This window comes from Bos grunniens, chromosome 12 (assembly GCF_055505025.1).
Source record: "Bos grunniens cultivar Pamir isolate PY7600 chromosome 12, Bosgru_T2T1.0, whole genome shotgun sequence".
Taxonomy (NCBI): Eukaryota; Metazoa; Chordata; class Mammalia; order Artiodactyla; family Bovidae; genus Bos; species Bos grunniens.
Window position 1 is genome coordinate 65,386,091 of NC_141176.1, and position 27,120 is coordinate 65,413,210.

The window sequence follows — 27,120 nt, forward strand, 5'->3', positions numbered from 1 at the left end:
CAAAGTGAATATTTCTAACAATTAAGTTTGTGAAAATGAGATGAATTAAGTGCTATAATGTAATAATGCAAAAGTATTACAATGAGATTTCTAGTTCCAATTTCTAATTTTCAAAACCTGACGGGGGAGGGGCAAGGAAGGAAGGCCCTGAAAAATAAAGTGGTCTTCTTCTGATGGTTATGGCAATCAATATTCAAGCTTATCCTTTTGTGTCTAACAGCTGTCTTCATTAGTGTCCTTAAGATGTTTTTATTTTAATACACAAATGCAGATTAGTACCTGTTTTTATCCTCAATGTGTAGTTAAAATAACTTATTTAGCTTCTTTAGAACAATGGCTTACAACTTTTTGACACCAAGGACCAGTTTCATGAAAGTCAACTTTTCCATTGACTGAAGGGAGGGGGATGGTTTCAGGATGATTCAAGAATGTTACATTCACCATACACTTCATTTCAATTATTATTACATCCGCTCTACCTCAAATCATCAGGCCTTAGATCCCAGAGACCGGGGACTCCTGCTTTAGAGAATTCAGCCACAAAAAATGTTTGTCTTGTTGGAAATTTACAAGGATAATTCCACTAGCTCTAAGGATTCTTAACCTAAGAAGTAGGGAATTAATGGTTCTTGTATTGATATATATATTTATCATATGAAATAATTTTTGGAACCCAGTTTGCTGACGTGGTAAATAAAAGGAGTCCTTAGAGGAATTCTTCAGAGAAATTTTTGTTGTCATGGAAGATTTCTTCCCCATATGGTTTTACAAGTTACTCTCTGAGTTCTTTAGCTCTGGCAAAGCACTATTTTGTTAAAGAAGATGTGTTCAGTCAAAGAAAGAATGCTACTCTGAAGATGTTTATGGAGCAGATGTGGAAGTCTTCCCAAACCAACAGGGCTGTGCTGTACTGTAACATCAGTTTCTTTTCTTTCACTGTGTATCTGATTGTTACCATACATCGCTCTCTACCAATAACATTCTTCTGCTTAAGAACAATTCCTTTTCTGCAGAACTTTGACTTGAATGTTTTCTATCGTGTATTTTTTTAATTGTAATTCTTCCTTAGTCCATTCATCTGGTGATCGTAGATAACTCGATCTCTCAGATTTAATCCAAATTTCCTTCAGAGTAATTTATTCATCTTTTATTTTAGACCATCTGACCAGATTGTATATTCATTGCCCTTTGCTTTGGATTAATCAGCTGTAACCAAGGTGATATAGGACAATGTATGGCAAAAAACAAAAACAAAACGTGGCCACCAAAAGAATTGTGCATAAGATAGTTTAGCATTATTTTGAAGGTAGGCATCTGAATAAACTTACCAAATGGACTTCTCAGATGCTGTCAGTTATATAAATGGCAAATATTTTTATTTGGATGAAATAAGTGGCAGTAGTGGAAAACACACAAATGCTTTTGAATGAACAGTTCCTATTTTTCATTGTCTATATTATTTCCATATTATGTTCTACTATAATTACTTTGAAAACATTGACAATTCATATTTTGCATGTAAAATTTTGAGGTAGAAATTGTTTGAAACAACTCCATTTCTTTCAATCATTCAATTCAGTCACTCAGTCGTGTCTGACTCTTTGCAACCCCATGGACTTCAGCACGCTAGGCTTCCCTGTCCTTCACAAACTGCCAGAGCTTGCTCAAACTCATGTCCCTTGAGTCAGTGATGCCATCCAACCATCTCATTCTCTGTCGTCCCCTTCTCCTTTTGCCTTCAATCTTTCCCAGCATCAAGGTCTTTTCAAATGAGTCAGTTCTTCACATCAGGTAGACAAAGTATTGGAGTTTTGGCTTCAGAATCAGTCCTTCCAAAGAATATTCAGGATTTATTTCCTTTAGGATGGACTGGTTGGATCTCCTTGCAGTCCAAGGGACTCTCTAGACTCTTCTCCAACACCACAGTTCAAAAGCATCAATTCTTTGGTGCTCAGTGTTCTTTATAGTCCAACTCTCACATCCATACATGACTACTGGAAAAACCATAGCCTTGACTAGATGGACCTTTATTGGCAAAGTAATATCTCTGCTTTTTAATATGCTGTCTAGGTTGGTCGTAGCTTTTCTTCCAAGAGCAACCATCTTTTAATTTCATGGCTGCAGTCACCATCTGCAGTGATTTTGGAGCCCAAAAAATTAAAGTCAGCCACTGTTTTCATTGTTTCCCCATCTATTTGCCATGAAGTGATGGGACCGGATGCCATGATCTTAGTTTTCTGACTGTTGAGCTTTAAGCCAACTTTTTCACTCTCCTCTTTCACTTTCATCAAGAGGCTCTTTAGTTCTTCATTTTCTTAAAAAAGGGTGGTGTCATCTGCTTATGTGAGGTTATTGATATTTCTCCCTGCAATCTTGATTCCAGCTGTGCTTCATCCATCCTGGCATTTCACATGATGTACTCTGCATATAAGCTAAATAAGCAGGGTGGCGATATATAGCCTTGGTGTACTCCTTTCCCAATTTATGCAGTGATAATTTTACTTAAGTGTTTTCAACACTTCATAACATGGAAGCTAATATTATTTTTGGTACATTTCAAACCCTTAATAAAAAAATTTTTCAGATATCACAAATGACACTTTAAGAAATATATGACCATGTGAAAGTCACTTAGTTATGTCCAACTCTTTGAGACCCCATTGACTGTAGCCTGCCAGGCTCCTCTGTCCATGGAATTCTCCAGGCAAGAATACCGGAATGGGTAGCCATGCCCTTCTTCAGGGGTTCTTCCAGACCCAGGGATAGAACCTGGGTCTTCTGTACTGCAAGCATATTCTTTACCATCTGAGCCACCAGGGGAGCTCCATTTAACTATAAACAGATGTAACTGTGACTTTTCTACAAGAGAATGTACTGTCAACAAAATAATGTGCCAATTCTTAACATGTATTTATTTGCACATGACATTAATTACAGATAATGTCAATATTAATCACAATTTGCATTTTTCTCTCATAAAAGTGCTCCTTTATTTCTTGTTAGCATATTGTTTTGAAATAAATATACAATTGCTTAATTCATACATTTCTACTCATTTTTTTAAATTTTATAAGCCCATTCTTTTCCATTTCATCAGAACAGATCATAACTGTTTTTATCTAAATCAAGTTGCATATTCATTCAATATTCAAGGTCTGAACTTTAGATATATTGCTTTACATACTGTCTTTTATTACTCTAATGCTGAGTCCTTTGGACAGCAAGGAATTCAAACCAGTCAATCCCAAAGGAAATCAACCCTGAGTATTCATTGGAAGGACTGATGCTGAAGCTGAAGCTCCAACTCTTTGGCCACCAGATGTGAAGAACTGACTCATTGGAAAAGACGCTGATTCTGGGAAAGCTTGAGGGCAAGAGAAGGGGGCAACAGACAATGAAATGGTTGGATGGTATCATTGACTCAATGGACATGAGTTTGAGCAAACTCAGAGATATTGAAGGACAGGGAAGCCTGGCATGCTGCGATTCTTGGGGCCACAAAGAGTCAGACACAACTGAGTGACTGAACAATAACAACAAAATGCTACACTTATTTTTCAAACTGACATTCCAACATATGGTACATTTTTCTGATATTACTAAAATTTCCTTTCTTTCTCACCTTTTCTTTTTCCTCAATATCTTTTCAGTGATGTTTTCTCAAAAGGAACTCTGGAGCTCAAATAACTATGAAGGTATAATAAATTTCTTAAATTAATTATGAATTGGTATTTAAAATATTGCATTTTTAGGTGTGAACACATATATAAAGTCAGATGTAGCAGGCAACAAATAAAGAACAAAATTAATTGTTCTGATCAAAACACTTTTTTATTATTTCATACTATTGACTACTATTGATATAATAAATGTTTATTAAGCCACCTAGTCTATGGTATTTTGCTATAGCAGCCTGAACTAAAATAGATTTTGGAACTAAGAAGTAGCATGTCACTTAACAAAAGCCTAGAAATATGAAAGTGGTTTTGGAACTGTGTAATGCTTAGGGGCTGGAAGAGTTTTGAAGTGCAAGTTAGAAAAAGCCCATGGACTGTTCAGAGTCACCTTGGTGAGAGCTCAGAAAGGAAAGGAGAATATATCTTCCCTCTTCTTAGAGAATACAAAAGTAATTATGTATGGAATGCTGATAGAAATATAGACTGTATATTAGGGTGATCACTTCAGACCAGATGACCTGAAACTGAAATTGTGAAAGCAGATCTGGCTGGAGCCATTGCTATGGGGAGAGGGGGCGGGGCGGGGGGGGGGGGGGCGGAACAAGGGGTCGGGCGGGAACCCTTGCCCAGCATAATATTATCATTTATATTAATATCCATATGATAGAACATTATTTTCCTGGCAGGGATGTTCACAATGTATTTTTTGTTTGTTTGTTTTTACCTTTTTAATGTGAAACATCAACTATAGAATTGACTTACCTTATAAATATTAAATATTATAAAGCATTTTATATTATTGCCAATAGAGATACTCTAGTTGAATATAAGCTTGGCAGAGAATGAAGCTATTTTGATTCTAGTCCTTTTTCTTTAATTATCTGTGTGATTTACAGCTGGGCCCTGTCATTCTTTCTGCCTTGGAATTTTCATGAGGACAATAATACTTAATCTGCATACTTCCTACACTTATTGTGAGCAAAATAACTCTGATAATACTGTAATTCAGATATGTAGTAACTGATAAAGTGTAGGACCTAATATTGCAGGTGCAATTTTTGCAGTCAAAATAAATTTGATTGTTTGAGTAATGATAGTGATATTTGAAGATAGATGCTTCACTACCTGATATGCAATTAAATTTGCTGTGAGTGTATGAATGCCTTCTAGGCGCTTTAGCATGTATTTTGCATCTTAAAAATATTTAGAGCAGAAAAAATGTTTTTATAAATTATTACCACATATATATGAATTTAAATACTAATAAAGGTGTTTTTGATTTAGCCTCAGGAATACCTACTTATAATTGTTTGTCTCCCACCTGCTAATGTCACTTATGGTGCAAAGAACAAGCTGAGAATTTGATTTTACATTTACCAGGAAAACATCACCTTGACATTTAGAGAGAAAAAAAAGCATTTTATGGGATTGCAAATGAGCACTTAAGATATTGAAATGTCTCCTGATGAAAAAAAAAATGCTCTTCTTTTGTTTTTTAAAAATGCCAACTTTCCTCTCCATAGTAAAATATGTCAGAGTATCTTACATAGATTTGGGGTGAAGAAGCCAGTACATAATTCTTCAAATTATCCTTGAGTTTTGCCAAATAAATAAAGCCATTTGTAATCTTGAAACATTGACAAGAAGGAAGTAACTTTCAAAATGTCTGCTTTGAGAATTAGAAAATTAAGCTTTGAGGAAAAACAGCAAACATATCAAACATTTTTTAAAGTGTTTGTTCATTTTAGGGCTTCTCTGGTGGCTCAGATGGTAAAGAATCTGCATGCAATGCAGAAGACTCAGGTTTGATCCCTGGGTCTGGAAGATCCCTGGAGAGGTAACGGCTCCCCACTCCAATAATATTGCCTGGAGAATTCCATGGACAGAGGAGGCTGGCAGGACGACTGAGCAGCTACCACTTCCACTTTCACTTTTCGTGTGTTCATTTTCATAGGATTACAATTTGAGGGGGATGACTGACATGGATTTATCTTCTTCAAACACTGGTTCACAGTGTAGGCGCCACACGAAGGGGTTTGAGTGAGAGAATGACACTGAGGTTTAACAGAGGTATTGGAAGTGGAAATTGGTATTGGTCTGGAAATCCATATGCCACGGCTATAGACTGAATATCTCATTTTTCAAGTGTATGCTGATACACATTTTGATTTGTTGATATATATAATCAAATTAATTTGGCATTATCCATTGCTTTAATCAGTTAGTATTAGAATTACAATTGCTATCAGTTGAATACCTATTTTTAAGAAAAGTATAACCACTGTTTGGAGAAGAAAATGACAACCCATTCCAGTATTCTTGCCTGGGAAATCCCTTAGACAAAGGAGCCTGGTGGGCTAAACTCCATGGAGTCACAAAAGAATCAGACATGACTTAGTAACTAAACAACAACCACCACCACAATTACACTAATTAAACAATGAGGTCCTTAGAGTGACCTGGTTCTACTGCTTTGGTGACCTTTGTAAACTAAGCAAATTTTAAGCATATAAATGCCTTAAGATTACAAAGTTGAAACCTAAAGACAACCGGTCACTACTGGTTGACTCAAAGAGTTAACTACTCTTTGAGCTATTGCCAGTCCATCAATTCCTAACTTTCACTCTGCCTTTTCTCTATAAAATCTCTCCCCAAAGTTCCTGTCAGTGGAACACTCCTAAACACTTCCAATTTGGCCCTCCCTAATTTGAATTAAAATTTGCTCAAATAAACTCTTTAAAATTTTAATATGTCTCAGTTTATCTTTTAACACTACTGTCTGAAATTACTCCCAATATTAAGAATTGAGAGGTTACAGAGCTTGGGGAAGGAGTTAGCAATACAGATTTGTAAACACAATATAGTCAGACAAATTGATCATTCTTAACACACATTAGCAAGGTTACTTACATCAATCCAAAATCAGTGTTATTAATATATATATTCAGTTTTAAAATGGTAATGGTTTGCACATTCAATATGCTCACAGGTACATAAAAATATATATGAAATGCAAAATGCATTCAGAGCTAAATAGAGATAATTAGTTCAGTTCAGTCGTTCAGTCATGTCCAACTCTTTGCGACCCATGGACAGCTGCTCGCCAGGCCTCCCTGTCCATCACCAACTCCCGGAGCTTGCTCAAATTCATGTCCATTGAGTTGGGATGCCATCCAACCATCCCATCCTCTGTTGTTCTCTTCTCCTCCTCCCTTCAATCTTTCCCAGTATCAGGGTCTTTTCTAATGATTCAGTTCTTTGCATTAGGTGGCCAAAGTATTGGAGTTTCAGCTTCAGCATCAGTCCTTCCAATGAATATTCAGGAATGATTTCTTTTAGGATTGACTGGTTGGTTCTCCTTGCAGTCCAAGGGACTTTCAAGAGTCTTCTCCAGCACCACAGTTCAAAAGCATCAATTCTTTGCTCAGCTTTCTTTATAGTCCAACTCTCACATCCATTCATGACTACTGGAAAAACCATAGCCTTGACTAGGTGGACGTTTGGTGGCAAGGTAATGTCTCTGCTTTTGAATATGCTGTCTAGGTTGGTCATAGCTTTTCTTCCAAGAGCATCATTTAATTTCATGGCTGCAGTCACCATCTGCAGTGATTTTGGAGCCCAAGAAAATAAAGTTTCTCACTGTTTTCATTGTTTCCCCATCTATTTGCCATGAAGTGGTGGGACCGGATGCCATGATGGTAGTTTTCTGAATGTTGAGTTTTAAGCCAGCTTTTTCACTCTCCTCTTTCACTTTCATCAAGAGGCTCTTCGTTTTCTGCCATAAGGGTGGTGTCATCTGCGTATCTGAGGTTATTAATATTTCTCCCAGCAATCTTGATTCCAGCTTGTGCTTTATCCAGCCTGGCATGTCACATGATGTACTCTACATGTAAGTTAAACAAGCAGGGTGACAATATACAGACTTGACGTATTCCTTTCCCAACTTGGAATCAGTCTGTTGTTCCATGTCCACTTCTAACTATTGCTATCTGCATGCGGATTTCTCATGACACAAGTCAGGTGGTCTGGTAATCCCATCTCATGAAGAATTTTCCACAGTTTGTTGTGATCCACACATCAAAGGCTTTAGCAGAGTCAGTAAAGCAGAAATAGATATTTTTCTGGGAGTCTCTTGCTTTTTTGATGGTGCAGCAGATGTTGGCAATCTGATCTCTGGTTCCTCTGCCTTTTCTAAAACTAGCTTGAACATCTGGAATTTCACGTTTCATGTACTATTGAAGCCTGGCTTGGAGAATTTTGAGCATTACTTAGCTAGTGTGTGAGATGAGTGCAATTGTGCAGTAGTTTGAACATTCTTTGGCATTGCCTTCCTTTGGGATTGGAATGAAATCTGACCTTTTCCAGTTCTGTAGCCACTGTTGAGTTTTCCAAATTTGCTGGCATATTGACTGCAGCAATAGAGATAACACAAAATATTGATAAAAATTATATTTTTCATGAAACCATTCAATCTCTGTCATTTTCTCTTTTAAATTTCTAATAATTTGTATTAAAAGTACACATTGTGGAACTTCCTTGGAAGTCCAGTGATTAAAAATCTGCTTTGCAACATAGGGGACTCAGGTTTGATCTCTGCTACTGAGACCACTTGCTCTGGAGCACTAGAGCCACAGATACTGAGCCTGTGCACTGCAACACAGACCCATGTGACACAACTCAGACCCAATGCAACTTAGCAAAGAAATAAATTCTTTTTAAAAAAAATTAAAGTTGTTCTTACAATTGAAAATAAAAAATACTCAAGCTAAATCATTCTATATAGCAAAAATTGAATCTTTATTTTTCATGTTTCCTTATTTTTAACTCACCCTAGGTCACTACATTTATTAGCAAGTATTTATAGTTACTGTTTTAAAGTACTTGGGATAAGCTAAAGAATAAAACACTTGTGGTTCATATGCTTTCAGATCTTAAAATGTAAAAGGATTATGAAAATTACAACTATAATAAAGAATATCTTCAGAAAGATAAAACTAAAGGAAAATGGTTTGTAATAAATATGACAAAGATTCGATACCTCAATGTATAAAGAGCTCATAAAAGCTCACAACAAAAGCACAATAACACCAGTCTTAAATGTTGCCAGAGTTAGGAATAGACAAAAATGTGAGTAATGATTCTCGAAAAAGAGACCAGTATTCAACTTCATTTCATGTACATACAATGAAACCTCACCTTCTCAAAACAGCTCATTCTCTTTCCCTCTCTTCTACGACCACCACCAGCTGGCGAAGATAAAGTTGGTTAGGAGAGGCTCAGTGTGGCTCTCTCACAGAAGCCTTCAGGAATGCAATTTGATAATACTTTTTAAAAAATTATAAAATTTGCTACAGTATGAGCAACATAATTTTTCTTGTAAATAACTAAGCACAAAAGTAGTTAGAAATTCAAACCAATATTTCCAGCCAAGCTATTTAATAAAGAATAATTTACACATGTATAACAGAGGTAATAATACATATTAATTTTTATATATGCATGTATGGACAGAGGAGCCTGGTGGGCTACAGTTCATGGGGTCACAAGAGTCAGACACGACTGAGTGACTAAACATATATATGTGTGTGTGTGTGTGTGTGTGTGTGTGCGTCTTTCCTTCTGCAGTTAGTTTCACACACCAGTCTTCTCCACACTTTCTTGAGGTGTTCATCTATGGGGAGGAGGAGAAAAGTGGTGAAGAGGACTGAAGGAGAGAGCATAAGGATTGTTGGAACAAAGAGTTCATTATTTAACCTCTGGTATCCAGAACAAGATTTTTGAGTGTGCATTAGAAAAGCTCTTGAATGTCAGCCTTTGTTAAGAAGAACACGTTTTTTCGTGAATTCTGTAGGACATATCAAAAAGCAGAATTCAAGAGAACAAACTGAAGATTTTCCCACTGGAGAAGGCCTCTCTTCTGCCCAACATAGGCCATGAGGCAGTAGGAGACACGTGAGAAGGTCCAGAAGCGACAGTGTTTGTCGCATCCTGTGGCTGTCACGTGACCCTCAGTAGCCCCTGTGCCCTGTGAGGTGGTGCAGAATTGCCAGTAGCTCAAATTTAGAAGCAGGACAAAGAGGCAAATGCCTGGGACATGGATTCCAACAACACGTCTGAGGTCTTCATTACAAAATGTCAATGAGATCCTGTCATGCTTTAATGGTCACAAATATGGACTCAGATCAATCTAGCCATTCCACTATAGGAACCAGGGAGGACCCGAAGGATAACACAGGTACCCGGAAAACTCTGTACATTTTGGTAAAGAAACAGCCCCAATTGCAAAGTCTTATACCAGTAGATATGCCAGCAAATTTGGAACACTCAGCAGTGGCCACAGGACTGGAAAAGGTCAGTTTTCATTCCAATCCCAAAGAAAGGCAATGCCAAAGAATGCTCAAACTACTGCACAATTGCACTCATCTCACACACTAGCTAAGTAATGCTCAAAATTCTCCAAGGCAGGCTTCAGCAATAGGTGAACCGTGAACTTACAGATGTTCAAGCTGGTTTTAGAAAAGGCAGAGGAACCAGAGATCAAATTGCCAACATCTGCTGGATCGTTGAAAGAGCAAGAGAGTTCCAGAAAAACATCTATTTCTGCTTTATTGACTATGCCAAAGCCTGTGACTGTGTGGATCACAATAAACTGTGGAAAATTCTGAAAGAGATGGGAATACCAGACCCCCTGACCTGCCTCTTGAAAAACCTATTTGCAGATCAGGAAGCAACAGTTAGAACTGGACATGGAACAACAGACTGGTTCCAAATAGGAAAAGGAGTTCATCAAGGCTGTAATTGTCCCTCTGTTATTTAACTTATATGCAGAGTACATCATGAGAAATACTGGACTGGAAGAAACACAAGCTGGAATCAAGATTGCTGGGAGAAATATCAATAACCTCAGATATGCAGATGACACCACTCTTATGGCAGAAAACGAAGAGGAAGTAAAAAGCCTCTTGATGAAAGTGAAACAGAAGAGTGAAAGAGCGGGCTTAAAGCTCAACATTCAGAAAACTAAGATCATGGCATCTAGTCCCATCACTTCATAGGAAATAGATGGGGAAACAGTGGAAACAGTGATAGACTTTATTTTTCTGGGCTCCAAAATCACTACAGATGGTGACTGCAGCCATGAAATTAAAAGACGCTTACTCCTTGGAAGAAAAGTTATGACCAACCTAGACAGCATATTGAAAAGCAGAGACATTACTTTGTCAACAAAGGTCAGTCTAGTCAAGGCTATGGTTTTTCCAGTGGTCATGTATGGATGTGAGAGTTGGACTGTGAAGAAAACTGAGCGCTGAAGAATTGATGCTTTTGAACTGTGGTGTTGGAGAAGACTCTTGAGAGTCCCTTGGACTGCAAGGAGATCCAACCAGTCCATTCTGAAGGAGATCAGCCCTGGGATTTCTCTGGAGGGAATGATGCTGAAGCTGAAACTCCAGTACTTTGGCCGCCTCATGCGAAGAGTTGACTCATTGGAAAAGACTCTGATGCTGGGAGGGATTGGGGGCAGGAGGAGAAGGGGACGTCGGAGGATGAGATGGCTGGATGGCATCACTGACTCGATGGACGTGAGTCTCAGTGAACTCCAGGAGTTGGTGATGGACAGGGAGGCCTGGTGTGCTGCAATTCATGGGGTAGCAGAGAGTGGGACACGACTGAGTGACTGAACTGAACTGAACTGAAATGATACCAGTAAAAACTGCTTGAAATTGAGTTAAATAAGATTTAATTTTTTTTGTACGAGGGAGCCACATTTAACATTATTTTAAATCACTTTTTTAGGCCATTCCCACTGGTTGTTTTGGTCTTATTCTTAATTACACTTGAAGTTGATTACATTTTAGACCTTTTATGAATTATATCTTCACCCAAAGAGTCATCTTTTTACTTAGGTCTATAATGGGTACGTTTCCTTTTTCTCTTTTTCAAAGAATATTAACCATTGAGAAAATATTGTTTTATAATAAAATGTAGACATCTTCACCACTTTATCTTATGTCACTGTGACTTAGAAGCATGAATTATTAAAAATCTATTTGGGATGCTTTTTTTTTTTTCCTGTGACAGCAAGACACGATACAAATGCTTTACATTGTCCTCTCCAACAAAATAGTGAACTTTGAACTTAAATGCCAGGATTTCAGTGTATAATGCGACATCTCTCTTAAATTATGAATGTTTATGATACTGTTAAATAGCAATACTCACTTCTTTGTATTTGATTTCATAATTATATGATTCAATAAAAAATTACTGAACCAAAACACATGCTTCTATAGAAATAATTATATTGTATCCTAATGAATACTTGAACTCATTAAAATTCACCCAAAATTGCAATATCATAGTGAGCTGATCAAAATATTAAAATTCAATGAAGCAGTTACAGACAAATCAATTTAAAACTTTTCATATACCAATAATAATACAGAAAGTATTTCTTATGCTGCTAAGTACTATACTTATCACCCTGGTGATCAAGTTATCTATTTTTATACAAACTTTCCTCATTGGTTACCACCTTGATGATTTTACATGTTTGCATAACAAAAAAAAAACAAGTGAATCCTGGCAAAACATGAAATCCCATCAAATTAATTAATATCTGAGTTACAGGAAATAAAATTTCATCTATCTGGAAGGCAAACTGAAGATGTGCCTTTAAAAGATGAATTTTCCCCATTTTAGGAAAAAGGTAGATGAGTAAAGTCTGTTCTACCATAGATTAATATCTGGTAATTATAGAGTCCTTAGCCTTCTGCTTTGAGGGATGGACCTCATCTCCTCAAATGCAGGTTTTGATTAAAAGGAAGATAAATGGAAACCATTTTCTTGGTTCTTTCCTGCCCATTTCTGAACCGACATACACATTTAAATCCCATTTATTTCGTAAGTGTTCGTACCTTCCATCCCCACAATACATCGTCACCTTTCTTTCAGGCTCTGCAGTAGCTCAGACCAAGTGAAAAGAATATACGTGATCATTCTGTTCCAAAACTAACCAGAAAAAGATAAGGAGCAAAAACTTTCACTGAAAGCTAAGCCAGAAGGAACTTGGATAAGAAAGTGAGGTTTCTGGGGAGTCCCAATTGGAAAAGTAGGGAAGGGGCAGAAATAGCTGGCTCTATTTTTGCATATGGAATATTTCTGGGTTGGTGGAAAAGTCCAGAGACTTTGAATCAAAATTTATGGGGTTTCACCCTGGCTCTGACACAGCCTGTGTCTCCTCTGCTCTCATTAAAGACAGATAATACCTATCTCACAGGGCTTCCCTGGTGGTTCCATGGTAAACAATCTGCCTGCCAATGCAGGAGATGTGAGTTTGAATCCTGGGTCAAGAAGATCCCTTGGAGAAGGGAATGGCAACCCACTCCAGTATTCTTGCCTGGAGAATTCCATGGACAGAGGAGGCTGACAGGCTACAGTCTGTGGGGTGGCAAAGAGTTAGACATGACTTAACAACTAAATGACAATATTACCTATCTCACAGTTTTTGAGGATTACCTCAGACAATTAGTGTCATAGGACTTTATGTAACAGATTGTAGTATAAGTTATTATACTATGTTAGTATAAGTTATTACATTAGGAAGGTAGGTGGATCAATATTCTTATTAGGTGGCTAATTTACTCAGGTCAGTTTTTGGAAATCACTATACAGTTAGCCATTGTTACATTTTATTCTTGATAAATGTTTTCCTTTATGTGTTTCTCTCCTCTAGATTCATGAGAAACAATGATTGTATAAGTCAATTCACCTAACATTATTGAGTGCTTACTGTATATCAGGGATCATGCTAAGAAATTTGAATGCACTATTTTCTTATTTAATCCTTACATTAACTTCCTAAGTGTATTATTTTCTCTACATAGGAAACTGGAGAGTGAATCAGGGTAATATTTTTGCATATTCATTTAGTGTGCTCTCCCCCTTGTCCTTTTCCCCTCTCTTGTCTTTATTCAGTTGTAGCTAGGGTTTTTTATGCCCAATACCTCAGGAACAGTAAGATACCACAGATTTTTGTAATTTTCAATGAGAATAATCCCCCTTTCTTTCTCAAACTGTATTCCAACAGATAACTAATAATAGTAATTTTATTTTGGGTTCTTACTGTATGAGAGAAATTTTTTGTAAATATCTTACATTATTTTATTTAACACTCTGAAAAACACTAGGAGAGATGTGCTATGATTATACACATTTTATAGAGCCTTACCTGTGATTTTATAAAACCTTACACAGGCCTGAAATATGTTATTTTTCCCAGACACGTAGATATCAAGAAGTAGAATGAGGCTTCAGAATTTGGTAAGATTCCTCCCCCCAAAAAAAGCTGAGAGACTCGAGAGATTCTTATTCCCTGTACTCTTCTGTCTTTTAGATAAGCCCACCTAAAGAAGAAATAATTTTTTAAAGTGGCAGATTTGGCAATGCAAGGATGTCATGCACTTGTACTCTTGTAATGTCTCTAGACACAGGAGAATCTGCAGGAGCCCAGAGTTTCCCAGAGACAGCTGTCTGTGGTCATTCCAGTATCCTCCCATCCCTGTCCATGCAGGAAGGTGGCAGGCATCTCAGGTCTGGGCAGCTACTTTGGTTAGTTTCACTATTTGCACTTCTCCACCTGAGTGACCCTGTGAAGAATCATCTGATCCCATGCTCTTCTGGAGCTTTTAATAAGTTTAGTGGGGTTTTGATCTGCTCCATCTCGGTGCTTTTCTATGGAGCAGGAAAAATCAATGGGACACATGGATGTGGTATGAAGTTGACAAGTTACAACCATCTGCCTGGATCTATCAGGCTAACATTTCTCCTCCTCTGGTTTGATGATGGACTTTAGGAAACTCTGGGCTCTGCACATAGTGACTGCAGCCATGAAATTAAAAGACGCTTGCTCCTTGGAAAGAAAGCTGTGACAAACCTAGACAGCATATTAAAAAGTAGAAACTGGAGCCTATTATACAGAGTGAAGTAAGCCAGAAGGAAAAACATAAATACAGTATACTAACGCATATATATGGAATTTAGAAAGATGGTAACGATAACCCTGTATACGAGACAGCAAAAGAGACACTGATGTATAGAACAGTCTTATGGACTCTGTGGGAGAGGGAGAGGGTGGGAAGATTTGGGAGAATGGCATTGAAACATGTGAAATGTCATGTATGAAACGAGATGCCAGTCCAGGTTCAGTGCACGATGCTGGATGCTTGGGGCTGGTGCGCTGGGATGGCCCTGGGGGATGGTATGGGGAGGGGGGAGGGAGGAGGGTTCAGGATGGGGAGTACGTGTATACCTGAAATTTTTTTAATAAAAAAAAAAAAAAAAGTAGACATCATTTCGCTGACAAAGGTCTGTATAGTGAAAGCTATGCTTTCTCCAGGAATCGTGTATGGATGTTAGAGCTGGACCAAAAGGAAGGCTGAGCACTGAAGAACTGATGCTTTCAAATTCTGATGCTGGAGAAGACACTTGAGAGTTCCCTGGACTGGAAGGATATCAACTTAGTCAATCCTAAAGGAAATCAACCCTGAATATTCACTGGAAGGACTGATGCTGAAGCTGAAGCTCCAATACTTTGGCTACCTAATGCAAAGGGCCCACTCAATGGAAAAGACCCTGATGCTGTGGAAGACTGAAGTCAAAAGGAGAAGAGAGTGGCAGAGGATAAGATGGTTAGATAATATCACTGACTCAGTGGACATGAATCTGAGCAAACTTTGGGAGATAATGAACAACAGGGAAGCCTGGCATGCTACAGTTCATGGGGTCACAAGGAGTCAAACACAGCTTAGTGACTGAACAACAACAGTGGATAGTTCAAGAAGCAGCCCAGGGTCCAGGGGAAGTCGGTATTCAAGTTTTGGGTACCTCCATTTATGACTCACTTTTTTGTGGAATTTTCTTTCTCACTTTTCAGTTGCTTTTGTTCTTAAACTCTGGCTTCTGACTTCTCAAGCTTCCCTGGTGGTTCAGTCCGTAAAGACTCTGCCTGTAATGCTGGAAACCCAGGTTCAATCCCTGGGTGGCAAAGATCCTCTGGAGAAGGAAATGGCAACCCACTCCAGCATTCTTGCCTGGAAAATTCCATGGACGGAGGAGCCTAGTGGGCTACAGTCCATGGAGTCACAAAGAGCCGGACACGACTGAGAGACTATCACTTTCACTTTCCCTTTCTGACTTCTCAGCCCATTTCAACTTCACTGTCAGTTTGAACTATTAGTATATTTAAAGAGTTTTGCTTAGTGGAAAAACAAAATAGATCCAGATTTCACCTAGTCTCTTCCTCTTCTTTCAAGGATTATGTCCCCTCTGGCTTCTGCCTCGTTTTAATCATGCTACAGTGTCTTCACAGTTACTTAAAAAATAATTCATCAAGTTAGAAAATACAGTTGTCTTTGGAAGATGCTTTAGTTTTCTATAGGATACTCTGTCATTTCCAGAAACTGGACCTGACATCTACTTTTTAAAATTTACAGAAATAATATATTTTAGCTGCAATCGGTTAAGTACACTGTCCGTTTTCCTCCTGATTTCTACTCTACCACCCTTTCACTCAGATGGAGTGGCATTAAAATATTTGCGGGCCTTTTAGGGACCTGGTAAAGGGGAAGTGGAGTTGGCAATACGTAAGTTTTTATTTCCTGGGACATATTTAGGTGATTCTCACATATATTATTGCTAGCATCCTATGAATGGAGGGCTTCCAAAAATATTCTTATTGCCCATTGCACTTTCTCAGCAGATATAATAACTTGAGTGTGTAGCGCCAAAGGTTACCCAACACAAGAAATACATGGACAGTGGATGAGAAGAGTTGAAATGTTCAAAACCAGAATTTTTTAGAACAGTTTTAGATTTACAGAAAAATTGTGAGGCTGGTACAGAAGGTTTTCAAATGCCCCACACCTAGTTTCTCTTATTACTAGCATTGTAACTAGTATGGTATACTTGTTACAATTCATGACTCAATATTGATATGTTATTCTTATCCAAAGTCCATACATTATTGATATTTGCTTAGTGTTTGCCTTACATCCTTTTTCTCTGCATAGAATCCCACCCAGGATACCATATTACATTTACTCATCGTGTCTCTTAGACTCTTTTTGGCTGTGACCCTCCCTGTTTTTGATGACCTTGACAGTTTTGAGGAATACTTGTCAGACATTTTGTAGAATATCCCTCAGTTGGAATTTATCTGATGATTTCTCAGGATTATGTTGGGGTTATGGGCTTCAGGGACACAGGAAGACCACGGAGGTAAAACACCATTTTCATCACTTTGTGTCGGGATACTTACTGATCAAGATGACTTAATGACAGTTGATGTGGACCTTCATCACCTAAGGTTTCTCCATTGTAAACTTTCTCTTCCCTCCCTTTCTCATGTTCAATACTGTACTCTTTGGAAGGAAGTTACTATGCATAGCCTATTCAAGGAGTAGAGTTCTATATTCCACATCCTTAATAGTAGACTATCTACATACACTGGAGTTCTGTCTGGAATATCTGTATCTCCTCCTCCATTTATTAGTTTATTAGTTTATTCATATCTGTATGGACTCATGGATGTTTATTTTATAGTTTGAGTTTAACCCAGTCCTAATTTATTCTTTTTTTGGCTCAAATTATTTTATACTTAACCATTGGAGCTTTTTCAGTGGACTCCCTGTTCCCCTTTAAAATATCCCACTTGCATGTTGAAAACTAGAAGATGCTCTGTGAAAGGTTTCTAGTTATCTCCGTCAGGAGGTTGTAACTTCCAGGCATATAGTTGATGGTACAGAATATATAATTGTTAATACAATATGTAAAGATGGATATATAAGAATTACACTATGTGGAATTCCTCAGAACCTCATTATTTTAGGTCACAAACTTATAATAGTACTATAAACAATGAATTTGTCTTCATGTGAAATCATATGTTGTAATCCTATCAATAATAACAAAACTCCAAGAAGAAAGCATAAATTATCTATTTCCTACCCCATAATTATTTATATTCTTTAAAATTTGTCATGTGACAAAGGGATTAAAATGCAGTCCAATTTGTAGGTAAAAAATATTCTAAAAGTGTAAGGTATTATTTCTCCAGAGTGTATAGTATTTATGGTGTCAAAACTGTTTTACAGTTGTAAATAGCTATGATGTATTTTCTCATTCTAAATAGATGTTTGTTTTTGTACCTAATTTTGTATTATTTTCATTCAAGCCTCCTCCATCCACCACTGAATGTACAATTTTCAATATATACAAAACCTGGACCCACTCCTAGGTAACACCAACTCAGTCTATCTGCATGCGCAGCAGAGAATTGAGGATCCTTGGTCTCCAAACCCTAACAAGACACCACAAAGGCCTCCAGTGCTCAGCAGCCAGGACAAACAAAGCAAAGAACCTGAATTAATGACAGATTGTTTGTTTTTATTTATTGTTATTTTTTATGTGCCATGAAATGGATCTTGTAAAAGAAATTAATTCAGGTATAGAAAATTAAATTTACAGTTTGGACTGAGAGAAGTACTCATTATGGAGATTAAATAAACTCCTTAAGCCCACAAAACTGATCAGTAGTGGAGCAGGATTTCCAGTGCAAGTCTTTGGGTTTCAAAATAGAGTCTTTCCTATGGGAGTAACGAAAATACAGATGTGCCAGTAACAGTTAAAATGTATGTGTATTTCTAAAGTCCCTTTGAATATAAAGGCGTATACATCTAAGTATTAAGAGTCTTGTGAGAGGAGATACTTTGAGAAATGATGAAAATATATGCTTTTTTGTTTGTTTAATACTTATATGATGCTTATTCTGTACAAGTTACCATTTGGGAGATTTTCATAAATGTTCGTGACATACCTTTGTAATAATCAGATAAGATGCATATTGTCCTTTCCCATTTTACAGTGTAAGGAAATGTGCAGGGTCAGAGATTGTACCCTGCTTTCTAACTAAGTGGTTACCCTGCCACAGTCTTGCAGACGCTGGGTTGGAGATAAAGGACTTGCTTTCAACTGATATACTAGTGTCATGAACTTCATTGTCACATCAATATTGTGTGTCCCCCTAGCTCCCATGAGAAAGGGACACATTGGTTTTGTGTCACAAGTAAGAGACATCAAGCTTAGTAAAACCTCAATCGACAAAGGAGGCTGCTAGCAAACCTGCACAATCTTTAACCTGGAGAGAGTCATTATCTAGATTATCTTAATCAGGAAACAAATCTGTCTTCTTACCCACAGAGAGAACTGATCTTTATCTTTCAAGACTGCTAGCCTAGCTCCGTTGGAAAGTTAGGCCAGGAAAAAAAGACATGTGAAAGCACCATGGAGAACTGACCCCCAACATACGATGAAGAAACCAGGTAATTTTTTTGGTTTGTAAGCAGTAGACTTGGGATTACAGAGCTGGAAGGGACTACAGAGCTGGAGGATCAGGCTCCAGAGTCTATGTTCTTAACCATCACTGGGTTTTCCTTCTTTGTGCTACTTCACCATGTGTGGAGAGGAACATCACTAAAGACTAACCAATTGGTAAACTTCTCTCTTTCTATTGGATGTCAAACACGTATACAGCTTCTTCTGTACCCAGGGGGAGCCATGCTACATGCCCCATGTAAACCCTTAGGACTCCCTCTCTTAAGCACTTTTAGAAGAACTTCTCTTTCATTCCTTAAGACTTCATCAGGAAAGGCAGCATCAGACTTACCTTCCTCTCTACCTAGGAGCACAGTCTTTCTGAAAGCCTTTCTCACACCAGTAACAAAAAGTGACAGTCATAAAATGTTGCACTGAAGGGATTGCTTGTGTTCTTGTCCAATCTTATAAATTACAAACAAGGAACACAAAACCCGAAGTAGTTAAACGAAACACTCACAGTCATATATTTTGCCAATAACACAACAGCAAGAGAGAGCATCTACTTTCTAACTTCCATTCTGTGTACTTTCCAGCATATACCATGTAAGTAACGCCCCTCACACTTTCAATTTTATTCTAGAGTTTTCTGTCCCTGGTGGCACAGACGGTAAAGAAGACGGTAATGAGGAGAGCCAGGGTTAGATCCTTGGGTCGAGAAGATCCCTTGGAGAAGGAAATAGCAACCCCTTCCAATATTGTTGTCTGAGAAATCCCATGGACAGAGGAGCCTGGTAGGCTACAGTCCATGGAGCAGCAAAGAGTAGGACATGACTGAGCGATATATATATATATATATATATATATATATATATATATATATATATATTTTTTTTTTTTTTTTTTTTTTCTGTCCTTGAATTGTTTTGAAAGACAAAATCACTAGCCATTTTGTGGAGCACTGAGGAGAGCCACAGTGAAAATGGACACGTCATAGAATTTTGTTTTTAAAGTCTAAGAACAATGATTATAAAAGCCCAAACTTAATAGATCTGTTTTAATGCCTAACTTTTAACTGGACTCAAATTACTCACCAAAACAAAGAACATTTTCTGGGACCAGTAAAGCAATTATAGAAACAAATACTTTCTATTCAGTAAAATGAAATAGACCTACCCTGGTAGAAGACCTATTTATAACTATTTCCCTGAGGCTATTTTTTTTCTGGAATGAGTTTCAAGGAGAAATGAAATTTGAGGACTGGATGATTCAATTATGTAAATGCACTAATTATATATGGAACAGGATCCTATTTTATATGTTTTGGAATTTTTTTCCATCTTTCCTCATGACTGGGAGAATTGTTTTTTGAGACCTGTGTTTTCCAGTGTTCTGAGAAAGTAAATGTTCTATAAATGTGCAACACTTAAAAATACAGTTCAATTAACTGTGTCCTCTATGGCTCCTCCAGGTGCGGTTTTTTGTAATGGGTAATACAATTTTAGTATCAGTGAATGGCATTACTAAAAGTTTCCACAGACTTTCCTCCTAATTTGAAAACACTACACAATTATGGCCTCATAAGTAGGTTATTTGGAGAAGGAAATGCCAACCCACTCCAGTATTCTTGCCTGGAGAATTCCATGGACAAAGGAACTTGGTGGGCTGTAGTCCATGGGGTCACAGAGAGTCGGACACAACCAAGTGACTAACACAAGTAGGTTATTAGGCTTACGTTTATGCTGAAGGAGGTTTAAAATGTGATATTCCCCCTCTGAAGGACAGCAGTCATTACTATTCTTTCAAAATCAAGTGTGTTTTTTTTTACCATTGGCAAACAATATTTTTGTTTGTACTATCACTTTCTAATCAAGATACTTTTTTGTATATATATATAATATATATGTATGTATATATGCATGTATACAATAAGGCAGAACCATAATAATATAATAAAGCTTATAATAATATCATAAGGCTATTTTGGGAATATATAGTTTATACCTCTATCCCCTCTCCAAAAAAAAAGAAAGAATAGAAAAGTGATTCAAAAAGTCAGAACATTTGGAAAAACCCCTCGGACTCAGTTTAAACATGATTGTCAAGCAGAGGAAATTGTTGTTGTTAAGTCGCTAAACTGTGTCCTTCTCTTTGCTCTTTGCAACCTCATGGACTGCAGTATGCCAGGCTCCCCTGTTCTTCACTATTGCCCAGAGTTGGCTCAAATTCGTGTCCATTTAGCCGGTGATGCTATCTAACAATCTTATCCTCTGTTACCCCTTCTTCTTTTGCCCTCAATCTTTCTCAGCATCAGGGGCTTTTCCAATGAGACAGCTCTTTGCATCAGATGGTCAAAGTATTAGAGATACAGCTTCAGCATCAGTCCTTCCAATGAATATTCATGGTTGATTTATTTTAGCATTGTCTGGTTTGATCTCCTTGCAGTTCAGGGGACTCTCAAGAGTCTTCTTCAGCACTGCAGTGCTGAGGGCATTGCATGTATAGTGAAACAGGCACACGTGTATGTCCATCTTATCTCTGCTCTTCATTCAATGAGTTAGGGCTCTTATACCCTCAATTCTCTTTTCCTAAAATTGAAATCTCCTCTCAGATTCTTGATTATAATGGTATAGCCAAGTCCTACTTAGAAGCTACCCATTGTGAGACATTTTTATTTTAAAGGAGGTATAAAACCATTTAAATGCAAATAATGAAGGTCCAGTATTTGCCCAGCAGGCCAGTATTTGAAGGGCCTTGGATGTCATTTGACTATCTTTGCAACCCCACTACCTGTATCCACTTTAAGTTTAAGCTTTCACTCCCAAACACCTGGCACAAGAGTCTCTGCCCCTTGGCAGTGAACCCTCGAGACAGCCATGCCCTTCATGCTCTGTACAAAGACTGGGTAATGTTGGAAACTTAATATATTTACTTAAATTTTTGATACACTTTAATAAACTAAACAAATACAGTGTTAATGTATTTTTGACCCTTGATTCGTTGTTGTCACCTTGGCACCGTCAATAGTCATTTCAAAGCTGCCAACTACATTTCTCAAATTCCTCTTCTGAAATGATCTTGGTGACTTGCTGAGGAGAGGAACCCATAGAGATTTATAAAGTGAAACAGAAGCCATAGTTTTCAGCATGTCAGTGGGGCCACCAAGGGGACACGCCACCAGAGCGCTTCTAGCTTGGCACTTGTGAGCCTCCCCAAGAGGCAGGGCTTTCTTCCTCCTTCCAGAACTTCATGCTGCTAGAGTGAAGTCAGCAGGTGGAGTATCCTGATTCTCAGAACTTCAGCTTTTTCTCCTGTCGTCTGGGGGAAACACTAATTTCTACATGAAATTCCTTGCTCCCGGCCTAATACAGTTTACTGAGGTAATGTTCAACATTCTTTGCAGTAGAGAAAACTTTCATGTTTGTAGGTGGTAGTGATGGCTGGGGCATATTCTACCAAAAGCATGAGAAATTTTCAAAAGTATGTTTCGATTTCCACACGCTTTTGATTTGTGTGTGTGTGTGTGTTAGTCGCTTAGTCGTGTCCAACTCTTTGCGACGCCATGGACTGGGGCCCGCTAGGCCCCTCTGTCCATGGCATTCTCCTGGAAAGAATACCGGAGTGGGTTGCAATTACCTTCTCCATTTGATTTGTAACAAGGAGCAAAATTTTAAATTATCTTATTTAGATATTTGGTTTCAGTTCAGTTCAGTTCAGTCGCTCAGTCTTGTCTGACTCTTTGCAACCCCATGAATCGCAGCATGCCAGGCCTCCCTGTCCATCACCAACTCCCAGGGTTCACTGAGACTCACGTCCATCAAGTCAGTGGTGCCATCCAGCCATCTCATCCTCTGTCGTCCCCTTCTCCTCTTGCCCCCAATCCCTCCCAGCATCAGAGTCTTTCCAATGAGTCAACTCTTCGCATGAGGTGGCCAAAGTACTGGAGTTTCAGCTTTAGCATCAGTCCTTCCAAAGAAATCCCAGGGCTGATCTCCTTCAGAATGGACTGGTTGGATCTCCTTGCAGTCCAAGGGAGTCTCAAGACTCTTCATCAATTCTTCGGTGCTAAGCCTTCTTCACAGTCCAACTCTCACATCCATACATGACCACAGGAAAAACCATAGCCTTGACCAGATGAACCTTTGTTGGCAAAGTAACGTCTCTGCTTTTGAATATACTATCTAGGTTGGTCATAACTTTCCTTCCAAGGAGTAAGCGTCTTTTAATTTCATGGCTGCAGTCACCATCTGCAGTGATTTTGGAGTCCCCCAAAATCAAGTCTGACACTGTTTTCACTGTTTCCCCATCTACTTTTCCATAAATATCTAAAATTGATGGGGTATAGATATGTTAAAAGATATAGCCCATACTACACTTTTTAAAAAATTTTCACTGTATTGAAATACTTTTAGGTTTCAATATACATGTTATTTCTATAAAACTTTATATAAAAATTGTTTTGATTTACTTACATAATTTCCAGATGTTTTTTAGTATACCTCCATAGGAAATACAGAAATTAAAGTATTTATATTTATGTAAATTCTAGGTATTTTCTAATGTTTTGTATAATAAATATAAGTGATATTGATTATATCAATATCTTGTAGTTCTTATTAAGCAAAAGCCAACAAAAATATTGTATTTTTGCTAAATGCTTTTAAAAAAGAATTCTAATTTTAACCAAGATCTTTTCTTTTTCTTCTGTTGGAAGTCAATGGACATGAAGAAATTGTTAAACTGGGGACTAAGATCATTCTTGTTGGTCAGGCTGAAGAAAAGCATGGCCAAGAAAAAGCTAGGCAAAGTTTATCTACTTGATAAATTGCTAGTTTCAAAGTTTTCTCACACAAATTTTCTACTCTTAAAATGTTTATGTTCACCATGCATCATGGTATGTATGAAAATAATACAAGAACTGCATTTTTCAAAACCTGTGCTCTTATCAAAGAACCCATGCCATTTTCAAAGGCCATTTCATGGCATAATTATATGAAACAAGTCATACATCAAGAATTTTCTTATTGTGGCAATAACATGGGTCAAGCTAATGCTTCTAAGAGGACAGTCAGAATTGTTCTTGAGCTGGCCTTCCTTTTGCTGCAATAAAGTATTTTAAAGCACTGTCAAATAAATAACGCTTTGTGCCACTACTTAGCATGAAATGCATTAAGTTGAGCTGTCCTGGTGGGAGGCTATGTCATCAACACCCAGTACACGGGATCTGGAGCATCTCCATCTTGTTAAGAGCTAAGCGCTCAAACATGAAATGACTTAGTGTTCTGTATCTAAAACGTCTTTACACAACAGTAGTTTATGAGACAGACATTTCACTGAAAGGTGTTTTCATCTTAAAATGGAATAATATGTTCTTTAATATAGACATTAAAGAACATTTAAAAATTTTAAGGTTTGGCAATCAGTGAGGCAAGGCTTAATTCTTAATACTTTCAGTTGCCAGCTTACTCTTGCTATCTACTGTGACTTTTACTTTTGTGCATCCACATAGATGCTTATTTGCAATAGGCTCACTAAATACCACTAACCATATTTTACAGAAGAATATGATTCAGAAAAAAAGTTTTTCAGTAACATTTTTTAAAGAAAACAAGTTGTTTCTCTCAATTGTACCTTGGGTAGCTCTCAAAGCATCTTGTTTTCAATTATTTAAAATATTTTATATTCCAGAACAATCATTTCAGCAAATTTGATTACATCTTTAGCCTCAATAAACTCAACACTAAGAAATTGCCTTATTTAGAACAAATTTACTCTTGTTAAAAAGCATATCTTACACTTAACGCATTTTTGAAAACCTGTTGTTAAAAGTTTGGTTTATAAAAACAAAACATGTTGTTAGTACCTCACTTACTTTTATACATCATTTTTCTTTGTATTTGTTATGTTCTTCTTTAGACTGGATGGGAGATGATTTATTGTAAATGTCCTAAGTCACTCTGGAGATTTTTCTCCTCAGGAAACTTTGAGGTGGCAAGCTTACTGTTTTAGCTCTATTTATATAAAAAATTTTTAATAGAACTTTTTCTTGCAACAATCTTGGTCTAAGCAGAAATAAATAAAATATAGTTTTAAAAGTTATTTTTTAAATTTTTTGAGTCATAATATGATAAAAAAAATTATCTCTTAAATTCTTTATAAACATAATTTTCTATAAAAGGTATATTATGTTCAAAATACATCATTAGCTAACATATTCTCTTTTTCCACCTGGCTTCCCAGGTAGCACTAGTGGTAAAGAATCACTGCCAATGCAGGATACACAAGAGACTCCAGTTTGATCCCTGGGTTGGGAAGATCCCCTGGAGTGAAAGTGAAAACCCACTCCAGGATTCTTGCCTGGAGAATTCCATAGACAGAAGAGCCTGGAGGGCTACAGTCCATGGGGCCACAAAAAGTCAGACACAACTGAACACACATATTAACTGTCAAGCTAATTTGGTAATTATTAAAATATTTGGGACGTCTTAATAACTGCTTTATTATTACATTTAATGAATATTGAAACCTTCATAAAATATGTACTGTTTTACTCAGAATATGCCTTTTTTCTTTGACTAATAAAATTTCAAAACAATAAACCAAGTAAGGTGATTTTTCTCCCACTGCAAGTTACATCTATAATTCTTAGTTTTTAAGTGAATGCTTTCTTATTCAGTCCATGTCCCTATGACAGATGTTGTGTTACTGATGAAATATGATATAGCCAATGTGCTAACACAATCATTGATCACATATTAGTGCAGGGATGTCAGAAATGACAAGGAAGTTGACATTTCCTGATTTTGTCTTGAAAAGGCTAAAGTTGGAATGGATTTTAAATGGCACATTCTGTAATGACCTCAGCCAGAATCAAATGTGGAGCATTTATTCCTTTCACAAGTGATCTTAAGTGCTTACTTCTTGTGTGTACGGTGCTAGTCTATGCTAAAGACACAGTGGCAGACAAATCATATAGCAAAACACATCCTGCATTCTGAATCTGGGAAAGGAGAAGCAGGCAGTAAAAAAGCAAAGAAGTAAATATGCAACTTAGTCAGATGGTGTTAAGAACCGCAGAGAAAGGAAAGAAGGCCGAGAGGTGACTCTTTGTAGCCCTATGAATTGTAGCTCACCTGGCTCCTCTGTCCATAGGATTTCCAGACAAGAATACTTGAGTGGGTTTCCATTTCCTCCTCTAGAGCCTGATCCAGGGATTGAACCCGAGTCTCCTGCCTCTCCTACATTGGCAGACAGATTCTTTTACCACTGAGCCACCTGGAAAGCCAGAGGGAGGGGTGCAGTTTTCCAAATCATGGTCAGGAAGGTCCCTAAGGTTGTCATCATTAAGAAGAGATACACTTTTCTTAATCAGCCATCCATCATCTGGGTCTCTCTTTTCCATAGCTTTAGCTTTGCTAAAGAATGTCTACCTAACTTTGGGGAAATCCCAAAGGCCACTCAAAGAGTTTTTATGTCTACTCTCTAAATTCAATGAGAATCTGTGCAGGCATTTTACAAAATGTAGTAACAGACTGTGGGTATGTGGTTTCATAGACCATTCGCTATTTTCTATACTGTACTTTAAGTGTCCATTAAATGTGTCCAGCTATTGGCCTTTTATATATTAGATTGAGAAACGCTGGACTGGAAGAAATACAAGCTGGAATCAAGATTGCCGGGAGAAATATCAATAACCTCAAATATGCAGATGATGCCACCCTTATGGCAGAAAGTGAAGAGGAAGTCAAAAGCCTCTTGATGAAAGTGAAAGTGGAGAGTGGAAAAGTTGGCTTAAGGCTCAACATTCAGAAAACGAAGATCATGGCATCCGGTCCCATCACTTCATGGGAAATAGATGAGGAAACAGTGGAAACAGTGTCAGATTTTATTTTTGGGGGGCTCCAAAATCACTGCAGATGGTGACTGCAGCCATGAAATTAAAAGACACTTCCTCCTTGGAAGGAAAGTTATGACCAACCTAGATAGCATATTCAAAAGTAGAAACATTACTTTGCCAACAAAGGTCTGTCTAGTCAAGGCTATGATTTTTCCTGTGGTCATGTATGGATGTGAG